This window comes from Seriola lalandi, unplaced genomic scaffold (assembly GCF_002814215.2).
Source record: "Seriola lalandi dorsalis isolate HSWRI2012SDOR001 ecotype SW California unplaced genomic scaffold, Sedor1 jcf7180002054470, whole genome shotgun sequence".
Classification (NCBI taxonomy): domain Eukaryota; kingdom Metazoa; phylum Chordata; class Actinopteri; order Carangiformes; family Carangidae; genus Seriola; species Seriola lalandi.
Genome location: NW_019525023.1, coordinates 1105124 through 1131338, shown reverse-complemented (window position 1 = coordinate 1131338; position 26215 = coordinate 1105124). Strand labels below are relative to the sequence as shown.

General features: G+C 40.6%; 1 protein-coding gene across 7 annotated transcripts in view; it reads right to left on the bottom strand.

Annotated features, from left to right (window-relative positions):
* Positions 1–26215, bottom strand: part of LOC111659004 (neurexin-1a) — a 249343-nt gene that overhangs the window by 171867 nt on the left and 51261 nt on the right. The gene's annotated exons all lie outside the window — the stretch shown is intronic.

Sequence of the window (26215 nt, the reverse complement as noted above, 5' to 3'; positions counted from 1 at the left end):
GACTCAAGGTCATTTCATAATGGGTTGTCCAGCTGCCACTCTGCTGTCAACAGGCCTGAGTGATGGAGGGGAGTGTAGCCAGTTACGGTGACAGGAGTGAAAACAGCAAAGAAAGAGGGATAGAAAAAAGATGATCCTGCATTTTGCCCCCTAAGCCTTCAACCTGGTGACAAATAGAGCTGGTTTGTAGCTTGCGTCTGCATAGCCGCTCTGTTTTGCATTCTGCTGGCAGCTGCAACAGCCGTGCCACAGGAATAAATGCATGTGATTGGCGAGAGCAGTCATCAGAGTGCAGCAATACCATGAGAAGTATTGACTGTGTTACAGCTCTTTTCTCTGGTCGCTGTCAATCCTGTCACTCCTATGAATTGATCAGTGGGGGTTCACATCCATCAGAGTGACTCATCCAACACAGATATGATGTTTCAGAGTCCAATTTCCACATGTCCCCTGGGCTGAAGTAGATGGAAGTTTGTAGTTTTATCAGGTTGTTTCCTATTTCCGAGAAAGTATCTCTTGCATCTCTACTTTTTACATCTTTATCCATATATGCATATATCTATATATGTCTGAACCGAAACTGCATTTCTGACCTGATTAGCCTGAGGTGAACTATCAGTGGTTATCTGTGTGTGTGATCAGAGGTCAAATACACCCTACCAGAGGAACTATTTCTTTTTCTTTTGACACATTGAACAAGGAATTCATAACAGGAATTCTTCTTTTCCTTCTACTGCTCTCAATTTGCCTGATGCAAGAACATTTTTGTATTCTTGTCCTAGTTTGTTTTTCACTCTGAAAGTTGTCGTTAGTCGCTCATTTCTGTGTGAAGAATGCCACCTGTTCCTCATTAGCATAATCAGCAATTCAGTAGTTGTATTAGAGAACCCAAAACAATTAGAAAACGTTAACAATACATCTGTCGGTGACATGTCGTCATGTCATCAGCGCTGTACAGTGACAGAAATAAAGAGGGAACGGTTTAAGCTACATGCTAAAAAGCATCTTTCTAAAGCAATCGGTCCATGACTAATATGTCACGCCAGAGATATCAGCACTGAGATATTATACTAGAGAATATTACAGCCTGCACTGTCAGGTAAGTTACCGAACAGTGACCCAGAAAGACCCAGAGGCGGCTATCAGAGAGAATCTTCTGAACAACTTCTGAAAGCGTATAAACTGCTGTGATGAAATGTGCCAATGAAAACACAAAACTCTAGAAAATCTGACGGTCATTGCATGGTGAGCAGAATACTAATCATTCAGATTAAGCCAATATAATTCTCATTGTCAGTCAAATGAAGAAAGGCAGTGTATGTGTTCAGGACCTCATGAGTTTCACTTGTATGAAAGAGAAACTACATGTAAGCTGCACGAGAGAATCGCTGATTGTCATAAAGTCTCTTAAATTCCTTGTACATGCCATGAGAATCTGTGGTTCATTGTCTGTGCTGATTTTGCTTTTGTCATGTTCCTTTGTACAATAGTGTATTTGATACTATAAATAACTTAGCTACAGCTACAGCTATAATGTCTTCCAGTAAAGTGGTAAGAAGAGAAAAATTTGAGTAAATTTCACTCCTATTATACAGTTCACAATGCCATATATATAGCACTTTAATGTCGTGTAACAATACACTTCACATGAGAATTTTACAATAGTGCAGCAACCTAAAGAACCAAGTGGCAATTTTCTAGCTTGGTTTCAGTCAATCAAACAAATAAATGAAATCTCAACAGAAGCAAATTGTAGAATTCCTCAATTGAAATGTTAGTGAGGGGGAGAGTGAAGAAATATATTATAGTCTTCTGAAGAAAATCTATTCCTCGCTTATGTAATGAAAATAATGATGTTGAATCATTCATGACAAGAATTCCGGTTCGCTATTTGACACCACAAAAAATAGTTTACATTCGTCAAATGACTATCTATGAATGTGAATATCATTGTGGCATGTCATTATTCCCACGATTTGTTTTATTAGTATTGTAGTTCATGTTAGACATTTAACCATTAAAAAAACATGCGTACATGTGATATGCTCATTATGGGATGGTGGGAGTGGGGCTGGGGGAAGTTGGTGGGCTCGGTCGATCCAAGACAAAAATAGATATTTGCTATAAGTCTGCATGCATGTGTATTTCCTGTTTACTTGTCTGCTTTGGGCTCATACAGTGTTATCCTGGAAGAGACTACGGACTTAATGGGATTTCCTTGTTTCAGCAGTTTACAGACAAAGGAATGATTCAGTACATACATAACCTAATTCCATTTTATTCCTTGTGCTGTAACAAATAAATATACAAAAGCTGACATGCATGCGGTATGCAAAATACACATCCTACAAAATCCTACAACAACAAAAAAAAAAATAATTTTTGTGTGTGTGTGTGTGTGTGTTGCCATGCTGCTACTGATGTCTCTCACAGGGGAAGGACTCCATTTCTACAATAAAAGCCTGGAAATTTACTAATTAATTAAAAGAACAGGGTTGATTTTTTTTCCGTTCCTCTGAAGTATGCTCCAGAGACTGGGGAAACAGCCCTAACAAGGATCCCAGCATGTGCTTCTTTAAGAAATACATACGAGACAAAGAGAAACAAGGGACAGCGTAGATTGTTATTCATTTTAGGTCCCTTTTATTCTAAAACTATATCACTACCCAGCTCTATATAAAACACGGTCACTGTGGTCCACATGTATCATGACGGGTGCGCTGCTCCGTATATTCATTCTGCTTTTCTCATCATAGAATATAAGTGAAGTAGAAAATGATAACATATAATTCCGCCTGCTTGGTTGGAATGTCACATAAATGCTTGGTGACGCTGACAAACGTACAGATTAGGCAGCTCTCAGGCGGAAACGACAGAGAAGAGCAGTAAAATGAAAGGATCCTGTTTTGTGTGCTACTTTCTGGAGAGTCCTTCACTAGCACTCTCCATCAGGGCCATGGCCCTGGGTGAATGAGCCTTTTACCTATCTGCAGCATCCAGCCACCTGCCATGGAAATCACGTCTGTTTCCGCCATATGCCTCAATGTTCTGCCAAGCCTCTCCGGTCTGTTCCGCCTTGAGCAAATTTCATTATGGGATGGCTGCGAGCACTCGGCGCTGCTCATTAAGGCTATCAGCATGGCACGTCACCGTCTGTAACACGAGGGATGCAGGAGGTTGTACACCCCCAGCAAAGGAGATCGCTTAACAACTTCGGCAATTGTGTAACTTTTCTTCAGAAATTAGGGTGTGATGACATATGGTTGTTTCGCAAATATACACAAAGATGATGCTGAGAATTAAGCTGTATTTGAATAGTAGAATAAAAAAAGCTCAAAGTTAGGTAAGAATATGAATACAGAGGGAGATAACTAGATTTACAGATCGCCATGGGCACAGAAAACGGCCAGAAGCCATCCATTAAAATCATATTACAGGACATCTCAAACAAAGATCCAATCAAGGGCTCTAGCAATTCTACAGTCTTTGCACAAGGTATATTAAAGTAATGTAACTTTTGAAAGAAGATTTAATACATTTGTCCTTATTTCACAAATGAAAAGATGAACTTATTAGCAATAAAACACACTCTTCAGTGTAGTCAAGGGTTTTGTTTCTCCAGCCTTGGTCTGGTATGAGCAGTATCTTAGGGTGGCTAATGTTAACAAACATTAGACATCCTAGATCAGTGGTTCCCAACCTGTGGGGCGGGGCCCACTGGTGGACCGTAAAGGTATCGCAAGTGGGCCAAGAAATCAATCGTAAAACAGTACAATTTTGGTGAAATTATAAAAATTTTGTTGAAATTTTGAAATGTTTAAAAAAGAAATTAAACTTACAATCATCACCACTGTGCTGCCTGACCACACTGTATACTTGTTTACTATCTCAGTCTGATCGCTAAAAGATTACTTGGCAAAATCTGGAGCACCAAAATGGATAGCTGGTTAGCAACAGGAAGAATTAAAAGGAAAGAGACAAGAGACAGATGGTGAATCAACAAGTGATATCTCCCCTGGAGAAACAAAAAAAGAAAGATTGGGCTTCCCCTGCTTTCAGTTCAGTGATGAATGTGTGGTCATGGTCAGTAAAATAAAGAGTGCTTTCAGAAGGCATTATTTGGCCTTCCGTATTGTTGCGGGCCACGAGTCGGAAAAGGTTGGGAACCGCTGTCCTAGGTTGTGTCATGTGACTAACATTACTGAGTCGGTTCACAGACCTTATGACTTCTCTCTACTTGTGTGACTGTTACATTGTATTTTTAGCATTGCCCGTGTCCTTTAAATGTAATTCATAATCAAATCCATATTGCTTTAACAGCAGGTGGCTTAATGCTGTGATGCTACGGTGCAAGATAATAACTCTCATTGAAAAGGAAATTAATTTGAAAGGTTACCATTCTGATCTGCACGTTCTGCATTAATCATATCCATACAACACAGTGACTCAACCACACATGCTGTTTTTGGCTTTTAAGTAACAACCCTGATCCGCTGTGGCTGTATGTGGAGCTCATAATACGACCCTGGCAGACGATTTTGGCACACCATGTGTTTAATAAGACAGAGCTGATTCACTAAAAGATAAGACATCCTCCACTATCATACATGAGCCAGTGTTGTGTTGCCACTAGGCTGTGGCAGTTGTCCACTAACATGGTCAGCGTATAGCCAGATGGAGCTGAGCCACAGGGATCAAACAGAGAGTTCTGCTGCTGGAGGTTTCCTGCCAGCTAACACCCACCACCCCCTGACATTTCGCTGTCGCACCATCCTCTATCTCCATACTACCCTTGAAGACAAAATGAGTTCACTTTGCTCAAGTACTGCAGTCGCAGGGCTCAGAGGTGATTCTGAGCACCAAAACAATAATAGCTTATCTCCCCGCCTGTCTTTTGCATTGTTTACTCACAATTGTGTCCTCCTTTGTGTTCTCATGCGAGAAGGCCAATCTGTGGCCTGTGCATTGGAGAGGCAGTGTTTAGCCTCACTATGCTTCAACGTGATGTTCACTCAGCCATACTAGTGCCATGCACCCAGAGCCATCACAGTGCATTAACCCCTGGATGCTGCCTGGCTCTGTCTCACTGGACTTGCAATTGCAGACTGCCTCCAGTCCTGAGGGTCTGCGGACCTCAAGCTGGCTGAGGGGAGGGAGGCCAGGGTTAAATAAAACAAAAAAAAAAAGAAAAAACAGAAACAGACAAGTAGCAGGGCAAAGTGAAAGAAGGAGCATTACTTGGCATGGAGATAAATCTGTTGTTTGGTCCATCTGACTGAATGCTTTAGTAGTTATTGTATGTGAGTGATGCACGTTGAAAAGTCAATCTCTTCTCAATAGACCCTTGTCAGAGATGGATGAGATACAGTGGCAACCAATCAATGCAGTCAGTTATTTACTAGCTTTAACTGTCAATAAGCCCGTGTATGTAAGGCACATTAGCTGCAGTGCATTCTCACCACATTTCTGTGGCGACAATACGGAGGGTTTTCAAGAACAAAGCACCAACCTCACCTTTGATTTGTGTGCAGTGTTTTACATTTAACATCTCAATCACGTGAGCGGAATGTGGCAGTTTCAGGGCCTGAGCTGGGCCGAGGCTAGTGATGGATTAGAAAGTGTTTGGATGTGGCATGGGCTCTGATCATTAACTGGAATTCACTGCAGGCTCACATTACTACTACACAGCCTGGTGCTGCCTCTGAATTACAAAAAAGTAAAAGTAAACATGAAATGTAAATACAGAAATAACAAAAAAAAAACTAAATTTGTTTTGCAAAGATGGAGTTTTTTTTGTCCAGTTGGTGGAAGTGAAAACTCCTGTTAGAATACAATTACCACATGCTTAGCAATGTTAGCACTCATGTGGAGTTGTGTTTGTGTGCGCCCGGTGAACATGAGCTCTGTTTTTGGTCTCCATAGAGCCGAGGGGAACTGAGTTGGGTGACAAATCAGTGTGGGTTTGTCATTACTAGCGAACTCTTTCACATTGCAAACAGTCATTTGATTATTATAAAAATACCCACGGCTGCTTTAAACCAGCAGAAGATTTTTTTTTTTACCTGAGTTTGCAGGATGACCTGCGCTGAGGAAGCGACACTACAAAAGCTGAAACTCTCTTTTACATTTTCAGCCAGAAAACTGCCCCCTCACTTTGCTGGGAATGCTCAGACCTTATGATAGAAAATACAAATACCAGCAGCTTTTCAACAGCAAAAAAATAAAAAATAAACTTTCTGCACCGGATTTGATCCCGAGCCAGCCCGGCAATGTAGATGAGCGCACATCCAAAACGGAGGTACTGCGTCTTACAGACAATGACAAACAGTGAAAGTGTTGACAACTGTCTCCCTCCAGGAACCTAAGGCAAACAGCAGTAGCAGTGGGGGGGGGTGGCATGATGGGTTGGCACTCAGGCATGATGAAGGGCATGACTTCACATCCAAATGACCCACACCAGCAGCTATCAGCTCTGCACTGTTAGAGAGGCAATCCACACTGACGTCTGCCCTCATTTACAACAATGCTTACGGAGATTAAAATAGCCGACCAGTTTAACAAATTTAGAGAGCCAAGGGATACAAAGCTAGAGGCGATAAGTCATTTGTGGAAACTCTGCTCTCATTGTTGTCTCTTTGCTGATCCTTTTTTTTTGGAAACTAAGACTGTCCTTCTCCTGTGACCTGAGGGTGGCAGTCTGTCAGGCAGGACTGACACCAAACCAATGTCTAATGGCTCTTAAGCCATAAATATGGCCCCAGAGTTGACAGCCTAGATCTACGGTTCCCCATTATCTTGATTCATTCCACCAAAAAAGGAGTGAGTCTGCAATGTATTGTGGCCAACTCGAGAGGAGATTTCGAAGGGGATCTACAGACATGTCCCTGTGGATTGCAAACTGGCTGAAGCCCATTCCTTTGTAATTAACATTTACTTTCAGCTGGATATTGAAGTAAAAAAAGGCTTTTATAAAAGACCAAGATGAATTAAAGTGCATTTCAGCACTTATGAAAGATTCATAGTGCATCCCTCACTGTAAATCTAATTGTCCTGCTTTCTTTGAGCTGGCCTCGTGGACACATTTCTGCAGGATATTAATTGAAATATGGGGCAAGAGTCGGTCAGTGCAGCAGCTGGTCTACCGGAAGGATGCTAATGCCTTTCAGCAACATCAAACATGCAATGTGAGAGAAGGGGTTGATAAATATTTCACTGTTTCTCCCCGAGATGCTTGTCTAACACATTTTTGCCATTATAACTCTACTCTCTTACAGTACATCTGTTTGTGCCCACAGCTGTGGAGACCAGAAACATTTCCCAGTAATGAAGATCTGAAGATGAAGCATCAAATCTTGTCCAACAAATGGACAGATTCTCTACATGAATCATTGAAAAACTTGAGAGTAAACCATCATGTGTAGTTTCTGATACCAACTTTAGAGTGTACAGCATTAAAGTTTGAATAATTTCCCTCGCAAAACAGATCGTTGATGTTATAATAATAATATTAGTACGAGAAAATTGGAAATTTTAATCGAATTGATCATTCAGATAAGTTTTCTGTTTGTGTACTGTTGAACTAAAAATGTAACATTGAAACACTCAAAGTAAGTTTCCACTGTATAAGAGGATGAGAACCTCAAGACACGCTCGACTTGCCTCTGAGGTGTAACCCATCACCCCTTAAATTTTTAAAAGACCAATTTAAGGCCAATAGATTTTTTTTTTCTTAAATTAATATATTCCCGCAATATCCACGCGTATAGTTAAGGCAGTAAATGAAACTGTATCTTAACTGCAGTGTAGTTAAGGCACGGTCACTAAAGGCAACTGAAACACTTGTTTATGGGAAGTGCTGCATAATTAAAGAAGACTAAGAGTTTGCTCCTTGCGAGGTGAAGTGCGGGGCTTTACTTAGGCACGGTGGCGGTTTTCAGCTAAATGCTAACGTCGGTGCGCTGATATGTTCATGACACACCATGGCTGCGTCCCAAATCACTCCCTTGTTCACTCATTTGTTACTTCCTGTATAATGCCACAAACACTACTTTCATTCCACTGTCATGGGATCTGTGATTACAATTCATCTTGAGAGGCGCCAGTGAACCGAATTTCACGCCAATCCGTCCAATAGTTGTTTAGAGATTTCGATCAGAACCACAAACGTCAAAAGTCAGGAGATCGCATCCTCTGAGGGAAATCCATCCGGCAGATGTTGAGAATGAAAACTTTGACTTGCTGTTGAGTAATCGATGGGTCAGATACTCATCCACCATCCCTTACTTGTACACCATTCCACTGCAGATAAACGACTTACTACTTCACTCACACAAGACATTACATGTAAATCAGGTGCAGAAGAATTGTCCAAAATGTACATGATTTCTAAGGAGACTGGGAAGTTTTAAAATATGCACTCTGTGACAGTAACTCCATCACTGCATAAGCATAATGCAACAGGGTAACAATTTCCACAGGAGACTGTGAATATCGCCGGGCTGAATGTCATGTGGTCTTTGCTGTGTGCAGTTATCTGCGAGTGTCCCCCCACTGCTTATTTACACAGCCATGTCATTAGATTACACCACTGAATGTGCAGCTTTAGCGAGTCAATCTTTCCATTGTGCGTCTGCTCATAAAACACAGGCTGCTGTGGCAGTGGTGGCCAATTACAGTGCAGATTAATGTTGTTGACAGAGAATTTATTCATACAAGGTAGTGGGTGCCCAAGCTTTTCCCCAGGCCCTGGGAAAAGAGATGCACTCTATGATGTTGTGCCAGGGGGAGGAACGTCATTACTCACAGCAGAGGCTCAGCCACTGGTGTGAAGGTAAAGAGAACAAGGGAAGAGGGAAAAGAAAAGAAAAAACCCAGTGGAGAGCAATGCAAAATACTGAAAATCAGGCCAAGCTCTGCCTTATGATGAAAGTGTTTAAAAGTTGGTGCTTATTGGTCAGTGTAATGTAAATGGAAAAACTCTGGGGGGGCTAATAAAAATGTGATGGATGTTTCTATCCTTCTGTCCCCCTCCATCCATGTGAATGCTGTGTCCACGCCTTCAGCCCCAAGGTCACCTGCGTTAGCCTTGGCCTCAGCTCCCTCCATCCCCTCCCAGCTTCGCATGCGGACCATCCCAGCAGCCCTGCTGACCACAGCTCACTGTCAGGACAGCTAGCAGGGCTGAGAGAGAGAGAGAGAGACAGAGAGAGGAGGGCAGGCCGGCAGCTATAAAAACAGGATGGATGAAGGCAGACAGAGGGATGGAGAAAGGGCACGAGCGAACGGCAGACCATAAAGGAAGAAAGAGCAGCAACCAAACCGAAGAGTATCATAGTTCAGAGTGTAATCCATACCAAACTGTGTGCTGACATCATCAAGCAGGGCCAGGGATTTCTGAGAAAATATGCCCGCTTGTCATACAAGGCCGAGGATGCTTCTCGTGGCTAAAACAAACAGCTGTGATATCAGAGGGCTGAAATTGAACTGTAAAACAATGTGCCACGCCTCGCAACCAGTGGCTATCTAATACTAGTACATCACCCATCATGACACCTCATCAGGGTGAAATACAACCACTGTGTTTATATGGTAAATGCACCTGGAAACTGTAACGTCCTTATAATTTACTGAGGCAAGTCTATTAAAAAGAGAAAGAGAAAAAAAAAACGAAAGAATTTATATTTGCAACATGATGTAATTTAATTCTTTGCGTGGCGGTGTGCGGTCTGTTCATTTTTTTACAGCTGTGATTCGGATGCAGAAAGAGGACAGCTTCCCCACATCCCTGCGTCTGGTCATGCTCCCTTATAGCTTGTCACAGACCTCAATTGCAAATAGTAAATGAAGCCATAAATTTGATGGAAGCCCATAAACAGGGCTTTTAAATTGGCATGCTGTTTTTCCCCTCTGCTGAATAATGATAGGAAGCACTTCAGCACTGGTAAGACTCAGGAAGATTCCTTTTTGGTATTTATTTCCCAATTCCCTCTCATATCATCAGTCTGCATCGCATCACTTTCTTAGCACGTTCAATAATTTCAGAAAATGCCACGGCCCAGATGCAATCTTATACGGGAGCTTAAAAGGTGCATGTTTGTGTGTGCGTGTGTGTGCGCACTGGCGCGCGCGTGTGTGTGTGTGTGTGTGTCAGCATGTCTGAGCCTCAGCAAAGACCTTGTGAAACAAAATGGCTGCAATGAATAAAGAGTGAGTGGGATTTATGAATAAATAGAGGCAGATCACTTGTAGTCTAGAGTGATGGACAGATAGATGAACCCTCGCCAGCTGAGATAGGGAGCTGATTTGCACTCTGTATCCCTTCAATCCCTCAGTCTGTGGGGGAAAGTGCCACCTCAGCGTGTTGCTAGGAAGAGGAGGCAGGCGGGAGGGGGGAGTGTGCACGCCCACTCACCCGGAGCACCCTCCTGGCTGGCCTGTCCCTTACTGTCTGTCACAAGTCCCAGGCAGAGGGCTCCAGCAGCCAGCAGCTCCGCTAAATATCCTGCACATCTAACATATTTCAACTTTTATTCTCATATTCTAATTTGCATCAGTGTGATTTCATAATTTGCTGCATCAACTTGGCGTCATCCAGTTTTGGTCAGTGCTCTGTATAGCCTTCACAGATATGAACCAAGTTATCACAGTGTCACCTCTATGTCCTCAGTCTGCCCTTTTTGCTTTTGCAGTTGCAGGCTGCTGCAAAATATCCTTAACATTGTCCTATTTGTTTTTGATCAGTGGTATTATCCATAATTGCCTTTGGTTTTAGTAACCAGACTCTTTGATTTCAATCAATCAAAGTGGCATCAAGTAGGAAGTCCTCATTCCAAACTTAGTTATACTGTGATTCCTGTTTATCACACTACTTTGGAGGAGAGCCACCGTCACGTTTGAAACAAGTCTGAAACACTGTCACGTTTACAAAGTAAAAGCACATTCCTCTCTATTTTGGGTGAATCTATCCTTTAACACTTTTCTTATTGTTACATTTTCCCATTGATGTTGTACATAATCCTCCTTTCTTTCAACTGTCTTGTCAGAGTTCATCTCGTTGGTTGCGGCTGGTCATGTGAGGTAGATGCCAGCCTTTCAAGGTTGTGAAAAAATAAAACAAACTCGTCAATATTACAGAGCAGCATGATTACAATCCATTGAAACAGGGAATCAAAATATGAAAATTCCTGATGAAAGGTTCCCTGTTAAGTCTTTCAACCACCAATAGCGTAATATGAATGTTTGTATCCTGTGCACACAAACGGCAACAGTAAGTATTGGGTAGCATACTGTTTAGTATTCTTTAGTGTGTTATACACAAGAATACTCATCACACTAATAAATAGAATGCAGCAAACATGACCTGAATAGAGGACACTGAGCCCCACTGATATGACTGACAAGTTACAGTCAAGAAAAGTTAATGGAAAACAGACAGAAACACATAAATAAGTGTGCCATTACGGAAGAGAAATGGCTTGAGGAGGAAGAGACAATTAAATATCAGGGAGAAAAATACTGTGCATACTGTACCATGATTAGGCTAATGGGTTGGCAAAGACACTCAGATCTCAAGCCTCATTTGCCTGCTCCAAATATGATTAAATGATCAAATGTTTAATTATTTTGCCACTTGTTACTCAAAAGTCCAACTACACAGCAACCATATCAGTGCAATTTCACCATCACCATCTACTGTCTGAATCTCTGAGTCACCTTTGTAGTTACTTGTAGCGTGTCATTTGAAATCCTGCCAGAGTTACAGCCCCTGCAGAGTTAAGTAAAGAACTAACGAATAGCCAAGTGCTAGAGGAGGGCAGTTTCATCCTTGAGTCACAAGGAAGGCTAAATAAACTAATTAAAAAATATGGCTGGCAGCGTGCTGTGTTCAAGGGGAATGGGTTTGAGCTTAATGAGCGGCTTAACATCAGGAAACATAGCTGGGGGCACAAACATACTGAAGCCCTGTGACAAAGCTTGTGTGACTGCTGCATCACCTTTGCTATTTAAGTCCATGTCCGTTTGTGTGTGTGTGTGTGTGTGTGTGAGTCAAAGAGTGTGTATCCATCCTGTTGGTGAATCCCTCCACAGTTGGGGTGGACGGTTGGCTGCTCTAATCACAATGCGAAGGAGTCTCTAGGTGACTGGTGCATCAATCTGACATGGCTCCTCAGGCAGCTGAGAGGAGATAAGGCCCCGCCAACTAGTGCCATGCCATGTGATTCATTATGCCAGTGGGCAAAAGAAAGAACTTCACTGCATGGTAAAACTGACACCTGAAGAGGAGGTTAACAGAGGATGAAGGCGAGGCGGGTGGGAAAAAAAAAAAAAAAAAGGTAAAGAAAAGTACCTGAAATTAGAGGAACCCTGCAGTTACCATTACTCTTTGGTGGCTATTGTAACAAAAAGATCATGATTGTGATTGCCTATGGTGCTGCACAATATGCCTTGGTGTTACTATAATTGCATATACATAATTGTATTACAGCTCCGTAAATGAAAGTTAGCAGAGTGGATTCAAACACCCTTTTTAGCAGGGAGGCAGAAAGGCAGAGTTCCAAGTCACATGCATCTGGCATATGAGTCACGTCTGTGAATGCTAACCAGTGTTACCTGGATTTTATTCAGTCTGCAAACAGCTGGGACTTTGGCCAGACGAGACGGATCAACATCTGTTCATCTACAAGTCACAACGTAACAAAGAATTAGAGTGATTTATTGTGGTTTTCTAGGGGAGCGAAGTACCACATGCAGTAAATGTATCCATTCTTAGTGTTGTTGGGTCTGATTTTCTTTGCCGTTGTGCCTTAATGAAACGTATTTGTGCGCAGTATATTTTTCTTATAGCAGCTTTTCTCCAGTAAAGAGTGCAAGTGAGAACATTTTCATCTTCATCAGCACTGTCTGGAAGATTTTGGACCACAAGCAAATTCCCTCCTAGGGCTGTGTATCTCTCCCTCTCTGACAGATTCAATATGCACCTCAATATAGAGGCAATAATTCAGAGCACCTATAATATATTTGAGGCAGTCAGTTTGATATGATTCAATTCAGCCCTGTCTCAGTGCAATACACAACAACATAATGCAATGCAATCTGTTTCAGTTTACTTCAGATATGGTTTTGTCACTATTTGAAGGATCTTTCACAATAAATCAATCTAAAGCTCCGACAGAACACAGACTCTTCGCTGTATGTGTGTCATTTGAGTCTTTTGTGAGACAGAAGCCTGTGATTGGCTGTGATTCCCTTCCAAACTGTTGTCAGATACAGCACTGAGCCTCTGAAAGAGAATCTTAGACATGAGTCCTACTGCATTGATTTCAAGCATTTAGTTATTACACCTTATCTCTCACATCAAGCATCAGAACGTGGCGAATATCACACGAATATCCAAGCACAGGAAGCACCAAACTCAGCCAGCATTATAAGTAACAAACAGAAAATTATTTCTTTCTGTTTCATAACCTTACTCCCTAAAAAAAAAAAAAAATCCCAAAGACCAAATGAAAGTTATCAAACGGCTCTGCCTGACATCCTCTTGGACTGAACATTGTTTTATATTGAACTCATTTGATGAAGCGTGGCTTTTCCCTCTGTAGAACTGCTACTTCAAACCGTTTGGCCTCTGCTGTCTCACCTGCAGACTGCGGCGCCTGAAGAAGCTGCCATCGCTGTTTGCTCAGTGTGATGCTCCACTCTGTTTCCAGAGAGGAGCAAAGAGACTCCAGAGCGAACAGTTCATAATCACATCGCATGCCGCTGCTGTCGGCTGTCGATCAAGATGACAGAGCGGCAGTACAGATGTGCTGCTATAAAAATGTACTGTGGCAAAAATGAAATGGTAAACCTACTCAAAAGAGTGAAGTAATTATGTACAATAATTGTTATAACCAACTGTATCTATTTCCTCGATCACATTATGGTATTCAATCAAATTATGTAATCTAAAAAAAAAAGAAAAAGAAAAAAAAAACACAGAGAGGCGGAGCACTTTTGTTCCACTTCACATCTGTCTCCAGAGAATTAAGAAATTGTCTCATCTCCTTTCCATGCACACCTGCTGCTGCCCTGCAGGGCTAATGTCACCTTCATCTGGTACATAATGGTGTGTTTTTCAGCAGCTGTCCTGTCACACTGACAAGCATCTTGTGACACACATGCAGGCATGCACACTCTCTTCCGTTGTCCCCTTTTTTTTGCTCTCACAACCCCTCCGGCTCTGTCCTCTCCTGCTCTCACCCGTGTTATAAACCAATAACAAAATCTAGAAATTCTTTAAGGGTTTATCCAATAAAACATATGTTATTAGAATATTACATTATTATTGGTTTATTTGTATTTTATTGCACTGTCAACATGGGAATCCTTTCTCATTTTTCCCCATTGTGATGATTATTTGTCACTTTGTCAATAATCTGCCCTGCAATAATGTCCCCACTCAAGGCCGAAGCAAGGTGAAAGCTGAAACCATATCCCTTCAGCAATACTGATATCATAATGGGACTTGGCTATATTTTTATTTTTTATTCAATTGACATTCAATTGACAGTGGTCTATACAGTGGTGTTAGATATGTTATTTCAATTAACATGAGTTAGACCAATATGCATTTAACCCGAGCAGTCTCTGGAAACTGTCAAGCAAGCTTGGTCTGGACAAACCCTAAACTCCTTTCCTATAACTCACTCAGTTTGTTTTTACAAAAAGTATAAAGCTAGACAGCGCTTGACGTGATTGACGACACTTCACATCTCAGTAAACCCTTCGCAGCCGGAAAGCAGTGTAAATTTAAACAAAACCCACCAGCAAATCACTGTCGGAAACCTTTCAATCTGAGCCGCAGGTCTGACAGATTATGTGAACCATTTTCATGGAGTGAATGAAGAGGTCTGATCAGGACTAAATTGTGCTTTTCTCAGTAATTTCGCTGGCAGTAAATCTCGTCGCTCGCCTCTCACTTTGCCTGTCCTGACTGAAATGGAGAGGAGGATCACCCTGAGATTAGGGCGGACAGGTTAGCACTGCAGGTGATTACATGATAAAGCACGTTAATAAAGCTAAAATAATTGCAGCTTTTTTTTTTTCTTTCCTGATGCCATCACATTAAATTGATGGCCACAGGTATGTTATCATAATGATGTTGTGTGAAATGCAGAATCTACGGTGGCCCTGCGAGCTCAACTGCACTGCAACTTAAGAAAACACATGTAGATAGACAAAACATAACCAAATTCAGAAAACAGCTTCATCAGTTTGACCACATGTGCTGCAAATACAACACAACCTAATAGAGTGGCGCCCATGCAAGTAGCACAGATGATGCTTTTAACTTCAAAAGTAACAAAGCATTGAACAACACGTGTGTCCCCGCCGGGTTCATCACATTTTTGTGACCCAAAGGAAACACTTCCCTTGTGGTCTGTGCTACTTGCGGCGTATTTCCTGTATTTGCTTGTGTCGCGAGTATTCGCAGCACGTGTTGTCTAATTGATGAAGATGTCGAATTTCTTTTGTGTTTGCGTGTGTTTTCTTAAGCTGCAGTGCGTTGCGCTCTCACAGCCACAGCAAGAAACAAAAATCTAGAACATTCCCCAGTATAAAAACATGAAAGAATGACATGATTTTATTGGGTTGAAAATGAACGTGTGTTACAGAGCAACATTTCTTCCATCTGTTGCAACCGCAACTGACAGGTGAAACTACTGAACATGGCATCACATGCTCTGCAAATTTCAGCTACCTATTGGGAAAAGCCATTCACATGTTGAAATATACTGCACATAAACAGTGGCCCAAGGGCAAACCCTCCCAGCATCAAGTAAAGTAGAATGTTTTCCTAAATGACTGACCTGTTTTGCAGATAATTACTTGCTATACTCTGTGCTGGATTTCTATTCTAAACTTAGTTGTTTTAAGGTCTTTGAATCTACCCTTCCTCGCCCTCTGCATCTCATGAGTCAGACAGCATGTTGTTTTCCTGTTGAGAAATTTTATTTTTTCACTTCTTTCACCATCTCCATATGTCTCCCTCACCGTCCGTATCATCTGCAGCCCTGTTGCTGTGCTCTCTACCGGAGTCCAGTGATGAGTACATTTCCTCCTGCTTCAAGGTGAGTTTGTAGGCCCTAAAAAGCAACAGGGGTTTTCCTGGTGCCATACACTATTTACTATTATCTACTCGCTGCCTCAGCCTGACTGCACTTATGGGATGATTCTGACAGTGGAAGCATACACAGTGGAAGACCATGAAATATTGCACACTGAGGCTACGCCAATTTAATGTCGAGTATCACGACGAGTGTGCCAAGAATTTTGTTGTGCAAAACTGCAGAAGTTTATGACTGCACACAGGTGGAGCGTGCTGAGTGCTTCACCCCGCCAGGAGACTAACATCAAGTTCTACTAGGGCTGCAGTCAATACAAGTAAGGAATATCCCAATTCAGATTCACATGCAATTGCCGCAACTGTAGGCTGCGAATAACAGCGACTACTGACATCAAGTTTAACCGACATTCAAAAATTCAGCAGCATCAAATAAATGAAAAAAGACTGCTACAGTATAAAGATACATTGCTTAAATACAGGAGTATATTATAAATACATGTTGCTGACATGAGCGTCCAAAAGAGCTTATACAGTAAAACAAAGAAAAAGACTAATCGCTGTATAGCGTCAGGCTTTTAAAACCGAAGAGAAAATCGACTGACAAGTCAGTGTGAGGCAAAGTAAGTTTAGTCTCCTCTTCATTTAAATTCAGTTACACGGTAAAACAAATTTATATAAATAAAGAAAACCTCCACTTTAATAACCTATTAACGACACGGGGTGATTGCATAGCTTTTAAGTAGTTAATGATTTCACTGCCGTACTTTTACTTTTTTATTTCCTCCTAATTACATCAAAGGATGTTAATTATCTATTCATTGGATTTGTTAGAATCAAATCAAGATATCACGCTGCAGAATCATCCAACAGGGCTGATGAATCAAAGATGCGTGCACAAGACTTGTTAAGTTTTAAGATAAAAAAGCAACGTGTTTCAGTGTTGTGGCTCATATTTATGCGAATTAATTTTTACAGCACAGTTTGCACACTGATAAAACATTGGATGTGCATGGTAATGAAACGAAAAACATTGTTGTGTTGTTTTCACATGATCCATTTAGCTCTGGTAAATCATAAGCCAATATCAGGTCTAATGTCAGATCAAACATTCTTATGTTGGATCAGTAAATTCAGTGATAAAAATGTTGTCCTCACACAGCCTGTGTTTAATTTGAATACGCTTCAATGACCTGGGTCAAGGTTGGAATCTGACTTGCTCTATATTTTCTTGTGTTTCATTAACATAAATTTCATGATCTGTAAAAGAAACGCTTTTTATCCCTGTGTAAGTACAGTAGAGCAAAATGTAAATTGTGCAGCCCAGTGTACGTGATGCCTAAGTGAGGGTTTGATTATTTAGAGGACTCTGATTTACACTGAATTTAAACGATTCTCAGTTACATGATAAAACTCTCAATACATAATAGTGTAAATATAGTCTGAGCATTTTGCTTCTCTTTCTCTCATCCAACCAGTTAGAGAGATGTGGTGTTTGCGTGTCCCACACACTGTAATTGGCAAATTAATTTAGGTCAACCATAGATGAAGCCCTGTCTCTATGGCAACAGTAGACATATCTGTTATGCTTTAGTTAAGGCCAAAGATATCTTAATGAGGTGACCGCTTTTAGAGATGATAAAAGTCAAATAGCAGCAACATCAGTTGCTACAGTGCTTATGACACATGAACATGTGTTTTTTCTTCTCAGCACATGAACCCATGTTTAATGGAGCCATGGCGACAAGTCCTTATTGAAGTAAAAAAAAAAGAAATAAAAGAAAGCTCCATGTGTGAAAGTGAGGGTCAATAAAAAGCACTAAGTAAAGTCCACCATATTGGATTTCTCATACACAGGAAAGTACCAGTAGAGAGCTTATAAAAACACAATGGCAAATGTCTACAAGGGGCACTTGAAAAGAAAGGTGAGAAACAAACTGCCAATCATTGCCAGTCAAAGGGGCTGACATTTTGGAGACATTACGCCAAACATTATGTAGGAAAGCAGAGGTCTTTTTCTGCCTGCATATGAGCAGTGAAATTCACTGCTCACCCTATTAGATGATCAACCCCTGGCACAGAGTATTAAGTGGAAATTAATTTTCCCCAGGGCACTTATTAAAGATCTGAGCATTAATGATCCAATTCCCCATCTCATGCTCCTCAAGGACCTCTCTCATGCTTTCTGACTAGATTCTCAACTTGTAATGCAACTGCAAGGACATTTACCTGCCTGAGATACATGTGTATGGAGGTAATATATATATATATATATATATATATATATATCTACTCTATAAAAAGTACATATCGTATTGATTTTGTTACCATAATAAAACTAATGTGCATGAAAAGGAAAGCTTCAGAATCTTAGACGACAAGTGACTTTTTGCCTTGTAACGTTATCAGGTAAAATTATCTCAAATTTTAAGAAATTGCACAGATGGGATTTGGAGCAACCCAAAAGATGCAAGACATAAAAAAGAAAAAAAAAACCCAAAAAACAGTATTCGCACAGAGAGTAAAATACGCTACTTTAGATCTGATTGTGATAGTTTCAATCGTTCCCACAACTCGTTTTGCCTGTCAAGAGAAAGGTGTACTAAAAATCTAATGGAAAACAAGTCTATAACCACTAACAGTTGTGCGAGGACTGAAAATGAGCTTACTACTGTTATTCAGCATTAATGCATTACAGCATTTCAAGTTCAACTCAAGTTAACTTTTTTTTTAATTCAGCGGTGAGAAGAGCAGTTACATATTACCTGAATCTGAGTCATTAAACAAAAACTTCAATAACCTCTCGTAGTTACATTTAGAATGATTAATAGCCACTCTTAAACACACAGCCTCCCAGCCTCCCTTATGAGATCTAATATAGTTCTCAAATCAACTGTAGTCTATCAACTGGCCAATAAGTGACTTACTTAATCTAATATGGCCAATATCAGCAATATTTAAATATTGCGTATCTATCAATCAAGTTAAATCATCTGTCACTGCTTGTGTTTCTGGCCACTGGCCGGGCTGATTGGGATGCAAGGGACTAGGTGGTTTGTCAGCAGATGCCCTGCACTGGCGAGGCATAGTCTGAGTCATTAACACTCAACAAGCATGGTGCAGCCCCAGGGCACCCTGCTCTCTGACAGTAATGCATTCTAATCTTGTCAGCCCATTGAGAGCTTCAGCTACATTACAGATAACAGGAGCAGAATCAAACGCCGCTGTCTGTCAACATCTCAGATCAATCAGGAGCTAAAACTCTGTGGGGCAGCCATGCATGCCAGACTACTCAGGCCAGTCACCATAAATCCAAGATGAGGAATCAAGGCTCCAGTGTTGCAGGACAAGTCAGTTCAGAAAAAAAAAAAAAAAAAAAAAAAAAAAAAATCTGTGCTGTCTTCGGCTGGTCACAAACAGCGATGTCCCAAAAGTGATTTCAAATAATGTCCTTCTTTTGCCACTCACTCTCAGCACAGAAGGTAGCTGCTATATTTTATTTATTCAGAGCGGAGTGTGTTAGTGAGGCTCCAGACAGTGGTGAGAGAAGGGGCAGGGAGTGGAACTGAGCAGGTTTTATTTTGAGGTTTTGGCTGTGCATTATTCAGCAGTCCGCATGGCAGCGAGTCAGACATGTCAGGGTCACCTTTTGCTCCAGCACCAGCCGACCGTCTTTAATGTATAAAATAACATTGCAGTTCAGTCCTAATTAAACAGCATGAGCTCTTAGCTATTAGGTAATGATTACTTAATTTTAAAAAGAAAACAATGTCAATCAGCTCTGAAGGGCCTAGCACTTGGATGTGGAGTCAGGTATTTTCAAGCCATAGCAACATCTAATCTGCAGTATGTGGAGCAACTCCCCCAAACACAAGTGAAATAAATGCTTAAAAAAAAACAAAGAAAAAAAACACAAAAATTAAATACATATCCGGTCTGCATGTGTGGTCTACCTACACTGCAGGATGTATTTGTAAAGTATTTCAGGTAAATTCTGTCATGACTGTTTCCATCACTTTACGCTTCCAGTCATCCAGTATACATACAGCAATACTCCAGACCATTAAGTAGATTCATTATTCATAAGGAGATTATTACTTTGCTGGTCCACTTCCCATAATTGTTCTGACATTTTTTTTCCCCTTTTGATCCATGGATACAGGAAGTGCACGAGAAGGAGGATAAACATCATAAATAATCAAAAGGATGTCATCAATGCAGACATGGATCAGAATGCAAAGATGTCCCCTGGCAGACAAAAAACACTGACCACACAAGATACATAATGTATGTGATAATCACATACAGAACATACAAATACACACAGATACACCAACTATCTATCCACCCGTCCATTAGCTACAACACTGATCCACCGGGGGGGCTGGACCCCATCCCAGCTTAAATTGGGCGAGAGGCGAGGTAAACTCTGTACAGGTCGCCAGTCTATCACAGGCCTGACATTAAATGGCAATCAACCATTCATGCTCACATTCACACCTATGGATGGTTAAGAGTCGCCTAACCTGCATGTCTTTGGACCACTTGTCTTTTAAGCAATAAATAATATATGGAACTAAATCAAAGGCTTATCGGAGATTATACATTTGAAAGCAAACATGACAACAGTACTGATTTATAGCTCTTTGTGGCCTTGCTTGTCTGTAAATACCTAAACCAATAGTCCAGGCGCACTGATATACAGTTCATTTATTAATGTAAACAGAAATCCAGATAAATATAAACAAACTATAATGCAAATTAACCTATTGAGAGTACAAAACCCATCTGTCTCAACAAAGTACTGTCTCTTTAATTTTAAACCCAACAATTCATGCTTCATTCGTTTCAGTCTGGCAGCGCCATGCATGAATTAATCTGAGACAACAGTCCTCAAGAGTACCGCACAGCCGATGACTGACAGTTCTCTCCTCACTGAGACATCAACATGACCTCTTTCCACACCTGATTGGCAAAACACGCCACTTACTAAGTTTCCTTGTTTCAGATTTCAGTCAGGAAAAACCATGCAGACTGTTTGGGAAAAAAAATCTGACATTTCTCATAAACTATCCACTGAAATCAATTAATAAATACAGTGAACCAAAGAAAAAAACAAGCTATACAGCTTCAGTATCACATTGCTGATGAAATCTTCAGTTCAACATCTACTATTAAAAGGAAATGATTTTACTGGGGAGTACCACTGCATAGGTGAAACAGGTTGTGTTAAACCTTTTGTGATACCAGCGGGAAGCACAAGTGCCTCGAGTGATGTCACATGAGTCAGTTTCAGTTCAAAATGAAAAAATGAAAATGAAATCTTTGGTTTCTTATAAAACTGTAGTTAGCCGAGTTGCATTGTGGGTAACGTAGGTTAGGTAGGACAAAGAAGTACAGTTTGTCGAGTCACACTGTATTCAACATCTAAAGTATTCATGATTGGTCAGTACATATCAGACCAGACTGCATGGATTCTTGCTGTTAGATTTACAAACTGTAGCTACTTGAAGTATTTCAAATGTCTTCATGTATAATGAAATGCAGACAACTCTGACAACTCACGTAAGTAACCAGTAATGTGTCTGTATTTTGGTGAAGTCTTTGTATGTGCCGTTTCTACCCACATCAGCCTCACAGCCTGTCTATGCTGCACCTCCACAGTAATATAAAGTGTCTGTTCATCGTGTAAATGAAATGAAACATTTTTTTTTGTCTGCAGCGATGCTAGAGATGTGTTCATTTTCACAAATTAAGAAACCTTAGAAGTGATAAACATTCAGGTGTAAGCTGCCTTTTCCCCTGTAATTATGCTTCATCACATTTGTGCGTGTGCTCAAATTACTCCAGCTTCACAAAAACAGGTCAAAGATGATATCTTAAAAAAAAATCATGGAAGAGTAAACAAGACATTCGGTTAACAACTTGATCCAAGATCCTATATTTTTGTCAGCATGTCCCACATAGAGGTAAAACTATTTGTTGGTCAGTTATTGTTGAGACACTAAAATAGAGGTAAATATAATAACAGAACCTTTTACCAAGTCCCTTTTAGAAATATATGAAAGGCATATATGCAGCAAATATGTTTTGTGTGGACAGAAGCATTTAGCGAACAAACCCAAAGGTAACAGAAGGGAATCAAAGTGTCTCTGTGGAGCAAGTGCCTCCATCCCCCTGACTGTTCCGTTTGTCCATTTAGAAATGTCATCGGCCACGGGACTCCCCAGGACGCTGGCTAAAAGCTTGACTACAATGGTCTTCCCCATTTATTGGCTGAGCAGGCAGAGAGATAGTGCTCTGTTTTTGTGTACCTGTGGTCACCGAGAGAGTCGAAGAGCAGAGGTCTTTATCCTGGACTAAACCCAGGCGAGGATATTGGTTGGCGACCACCCTGGGGGAGGTTATGGTGCAGTGCAGATAAGAGCTTCTCACTGCGGTGCAGAAGAAACCCAAGACGTGGACATGACTCAGGGCAACAGTCCTGAGGCCCTGATCTCTACTTATTATTACCATGTATTTACTGTGCAGTTTATTATACAAAATGTCTGCAAAACTTCATCATGAAATAGGGTATCAACATTCATGGTTCACAGAGGATAATCCCCAATGACTCTGGTGATCTCCTGACTTTTCCTTCCTATAGCAAAACCATCAGGCTAGAATTTCCCTCTGGCCACTGCGTGGATCCATCACATTATATAGTATGTGTGTAACAAATTATTTGCAGGATTTCCCTGAAAATTGCTGTGGATGGTCATAATCTCCAGAGGGGTATTTTTGTACCTTTTATCTTGCACTACCACGGGGCTGAAACCATCCCTTATACAAGAGAAATGTCTAACTCACATCAATGGACACAGTCATGCTTTCCAACGGAGGAACTATTTTCTATGTCTGACAACTTTTTTATCCTGTCAGGCCAAAATTTCAACTTCGCACACTATATCTTATAATCTATAGTAGAGTAGATCATACACTAAAGTGGATGAAACCTTTTGCTCTTAACAATGCCTTAGACTAGTTGGGCTCTATGAACAGCAAAACTATTAGTATGTTGCTCGTTCCAGCCAGCGCTGCTTCCAAGTAATCCTAGGAATCAGTCTGTAATTTACCATTTACATGCAGTAACAACGCAGGAAATAGTGTGACCCATATGTAGTGAGGCAGAAAGTTAGGGAGGATAAGGAGGTGGACTGATTTGAGTTCTCGTACTGTCACAGACCTTCAATCTAAACCATATCTTAACCATAGCAAATTTGCAATCACCACAATCCACTAAAGCCATGTAGCAGATATTGTAGAAAGCAATCTTTATTAAGCAGTTTTTAAAGCAATCTGGCTGATTGCTTTAAAAGTTAAGAGATGCTATAACACAGCTTCAGAACTAATGAACATCAATCAGATCCTTCCCACTACAGTGTAACTGATGCTCATTACTGAAACACCTCCACAGAACTGTAATGAGAAATTGCTTAAATCAAGGAAACACATAATTAATATCAGTTGCCACTCCATATGTATACCTCCAGGAAGCTTTCTCGACGATGTTAAACCAGAGTTATAATTATGCCATTATGTAGCACTAACACTGATTTCTATATTAAATGCAGACCCTATAGGCTCATGCTTTATGTAAAGAAGAGAAATCCCATCTCAATGTAAAAAGCAACAACTTCAGAGTGGATACTGTATGTAGCTCATAAGATGAAGCTCCTCACGGGACCAACTTGGGATAGGATCCTCACTGGTGCCTTTGTTACCACAGGCAAGTCACCAGGGAGGGGGAGACAACAGGGATCACAGGAAACAAACATTGCAGCCAATCAGGACTCTCTCTGAATTACAGTACATACTCCCCTATTCAACTTAATGGCTGGAACATTGTTTTTCTCTCTCTTCTGCTGTATGTCATTAGTGGGAAAATCAAAGGGGGATAGAAGAGGGCTCAATGGAAACAAGGGAAAAACAACAGGACGTCATAATGAACTAAACTCACTGAACATGTCACAGAATGTTCACCACTATCAAACAGTGCAGGTTTTATATATTTTAGATTAAAACTGCCCATTACCTCTCACACTTTATTACTATAATGCAATCAAGTCTGCTACTGCAAACAATAAAACAATCAAACATTATATAAATTGTATGATTTTTTTACTCCATATTCATTATTGTCAGTACTTTAATATTAGCATATTGATTAAACTTGCAAATCAATCAACCGCCCTGGCTGCACATCATAACCTTTGTCACATTAATGAATTCAAGCCATTTCTGACCCCTTACATTTTTAATGGGCAATGGATCAAAATAAAAAGACAGTGTATATAAATGAAAATGGAAAACACTGAACTAGAGAGCATGGGGAGCATGCCCAGATAGTCTGAGCTGTAAATTATGAAGACATGGTGCTTAACGGCAGTTGTGGCCCCCAGGGTCACCCTTTATTAAGGTTTGGCCGTCATAAATCTTTTCTAAATGGAGTGCTCATTGTCACTGTTCACTAGTGGACAAGCAATTCAAGGATGTGTGCTGTCGGAGAGTGGGGCTTTTAAAAGAAAAAAAAAAAAGGGACGCAAGCTGAGTCTCGCAAAGCTCTGAAATAACGAGGAGGCAGAACTGTCAGGAGCATGGCTTAAAGAAAAGAATTAAGTAAAGGGAACACGTCGGGAAATGTCAAAACTCCCCAGTGGGATCCAGCAACACTTCCGAAGAGATGTGGGTCACAATGTTCGTGTCACACAGAGCTCTACACTCACGGACATCTGTGGGAAATCTGTTTAATGTCTCTTTAAACAGATGGAAATAGGATATATCTATTGATATCATTGCCGCAGTGCAAAAACAACATAATGGCTCAATTTACTGTAAAAAATACTCCTGAGTCAAATCAGACGACTGTTCTTAAACTAAATTACAACTAATGCAATTGTTGGATTCATTTCACACTTATTTGGGAACATGATAAGAGCATTATTATGAACACCAAAAAGGAGACACACCGTATGCAAGTGTATTGACAATAACACAAACAGGACATACAGGCAAAAAATTCCAATAATTGTGAACCGAATGCGGCTCTGTATGGGTAAGAAAGGGAGCACACTCGCACTGAATATTTTAATGCCACAAGACAACAGGAGTCTGATCTTAAAATGACAGTTTAAATTGCAGTGGGGGAAGAATATTTTCGATCCTCGGGTCTCGGTTTATGAGCTGTGTCTGTTTTATTGCGGCTCTATCTGAGGAGGCTGATGGTTGGTGTTGGAATTTATTGAGTCAAGACTGACCTCCTGATAATTTGCCGAGGTTTTATGGGTCACCAATATGGGTCACAGGTCATGAATTACTACCAAACAAGCCCACATCAATGACTTGTTATCCATCTAGGGACACCTGAATTAAAAGACACCTGAAAGCCTTTGATGGCTTTTTTCATGGAATGGCTGTGTAACGGCCTATTAAAAATATGCTTACAGTGCCCATACATGAGCTTGGCTGTATGGTACTTTAAAGCTACTCTAATCAATATTTTTTTTATCTGATATCTAATCAATAAACCACTACGTATAATGTGACAAAGGTTGCTGGTAGGGACACACAGAGAATTATCACCTAACTCTGTAGTTCCCCATCTGCTCTACAGAGCATTGTAGCATCTTTCAGCTCATTGTTTTGGTTTTGTTTGGTTCACGCTCGATGCTGAACTTAACAAAAACAATTCAGCATTTCTCCTGCCCCACTTGTGGATTTATTTTCAGTTTTCAGTTTCAAATAATTTTCTTCTATTCTAACAGTTTTATGTCCAATATCATTTTGTTAGCATCCAAAACTACACCTCGCATGAGTCTTCGAGCACCATCAAAGCCGTATCTAAGCTGTAGTGTAGTTGCTGAGCTGCATCAAAATAATGGTTAAAATGCAAAACAGCTAAAATGTTATTGTCTCTATTAGAAAATATACAGAGAATAGTGGAACAGAAGCTAGCTTGAAAAGGGTGAGGGACTTAGTGCTCTATATAGCAAAAGGATTATGAAAGATTAATAAAAGGTTTGGACCCAAACAGTATCCTTGCCCCTAATCATAAAACGGATATAATCCATCCAA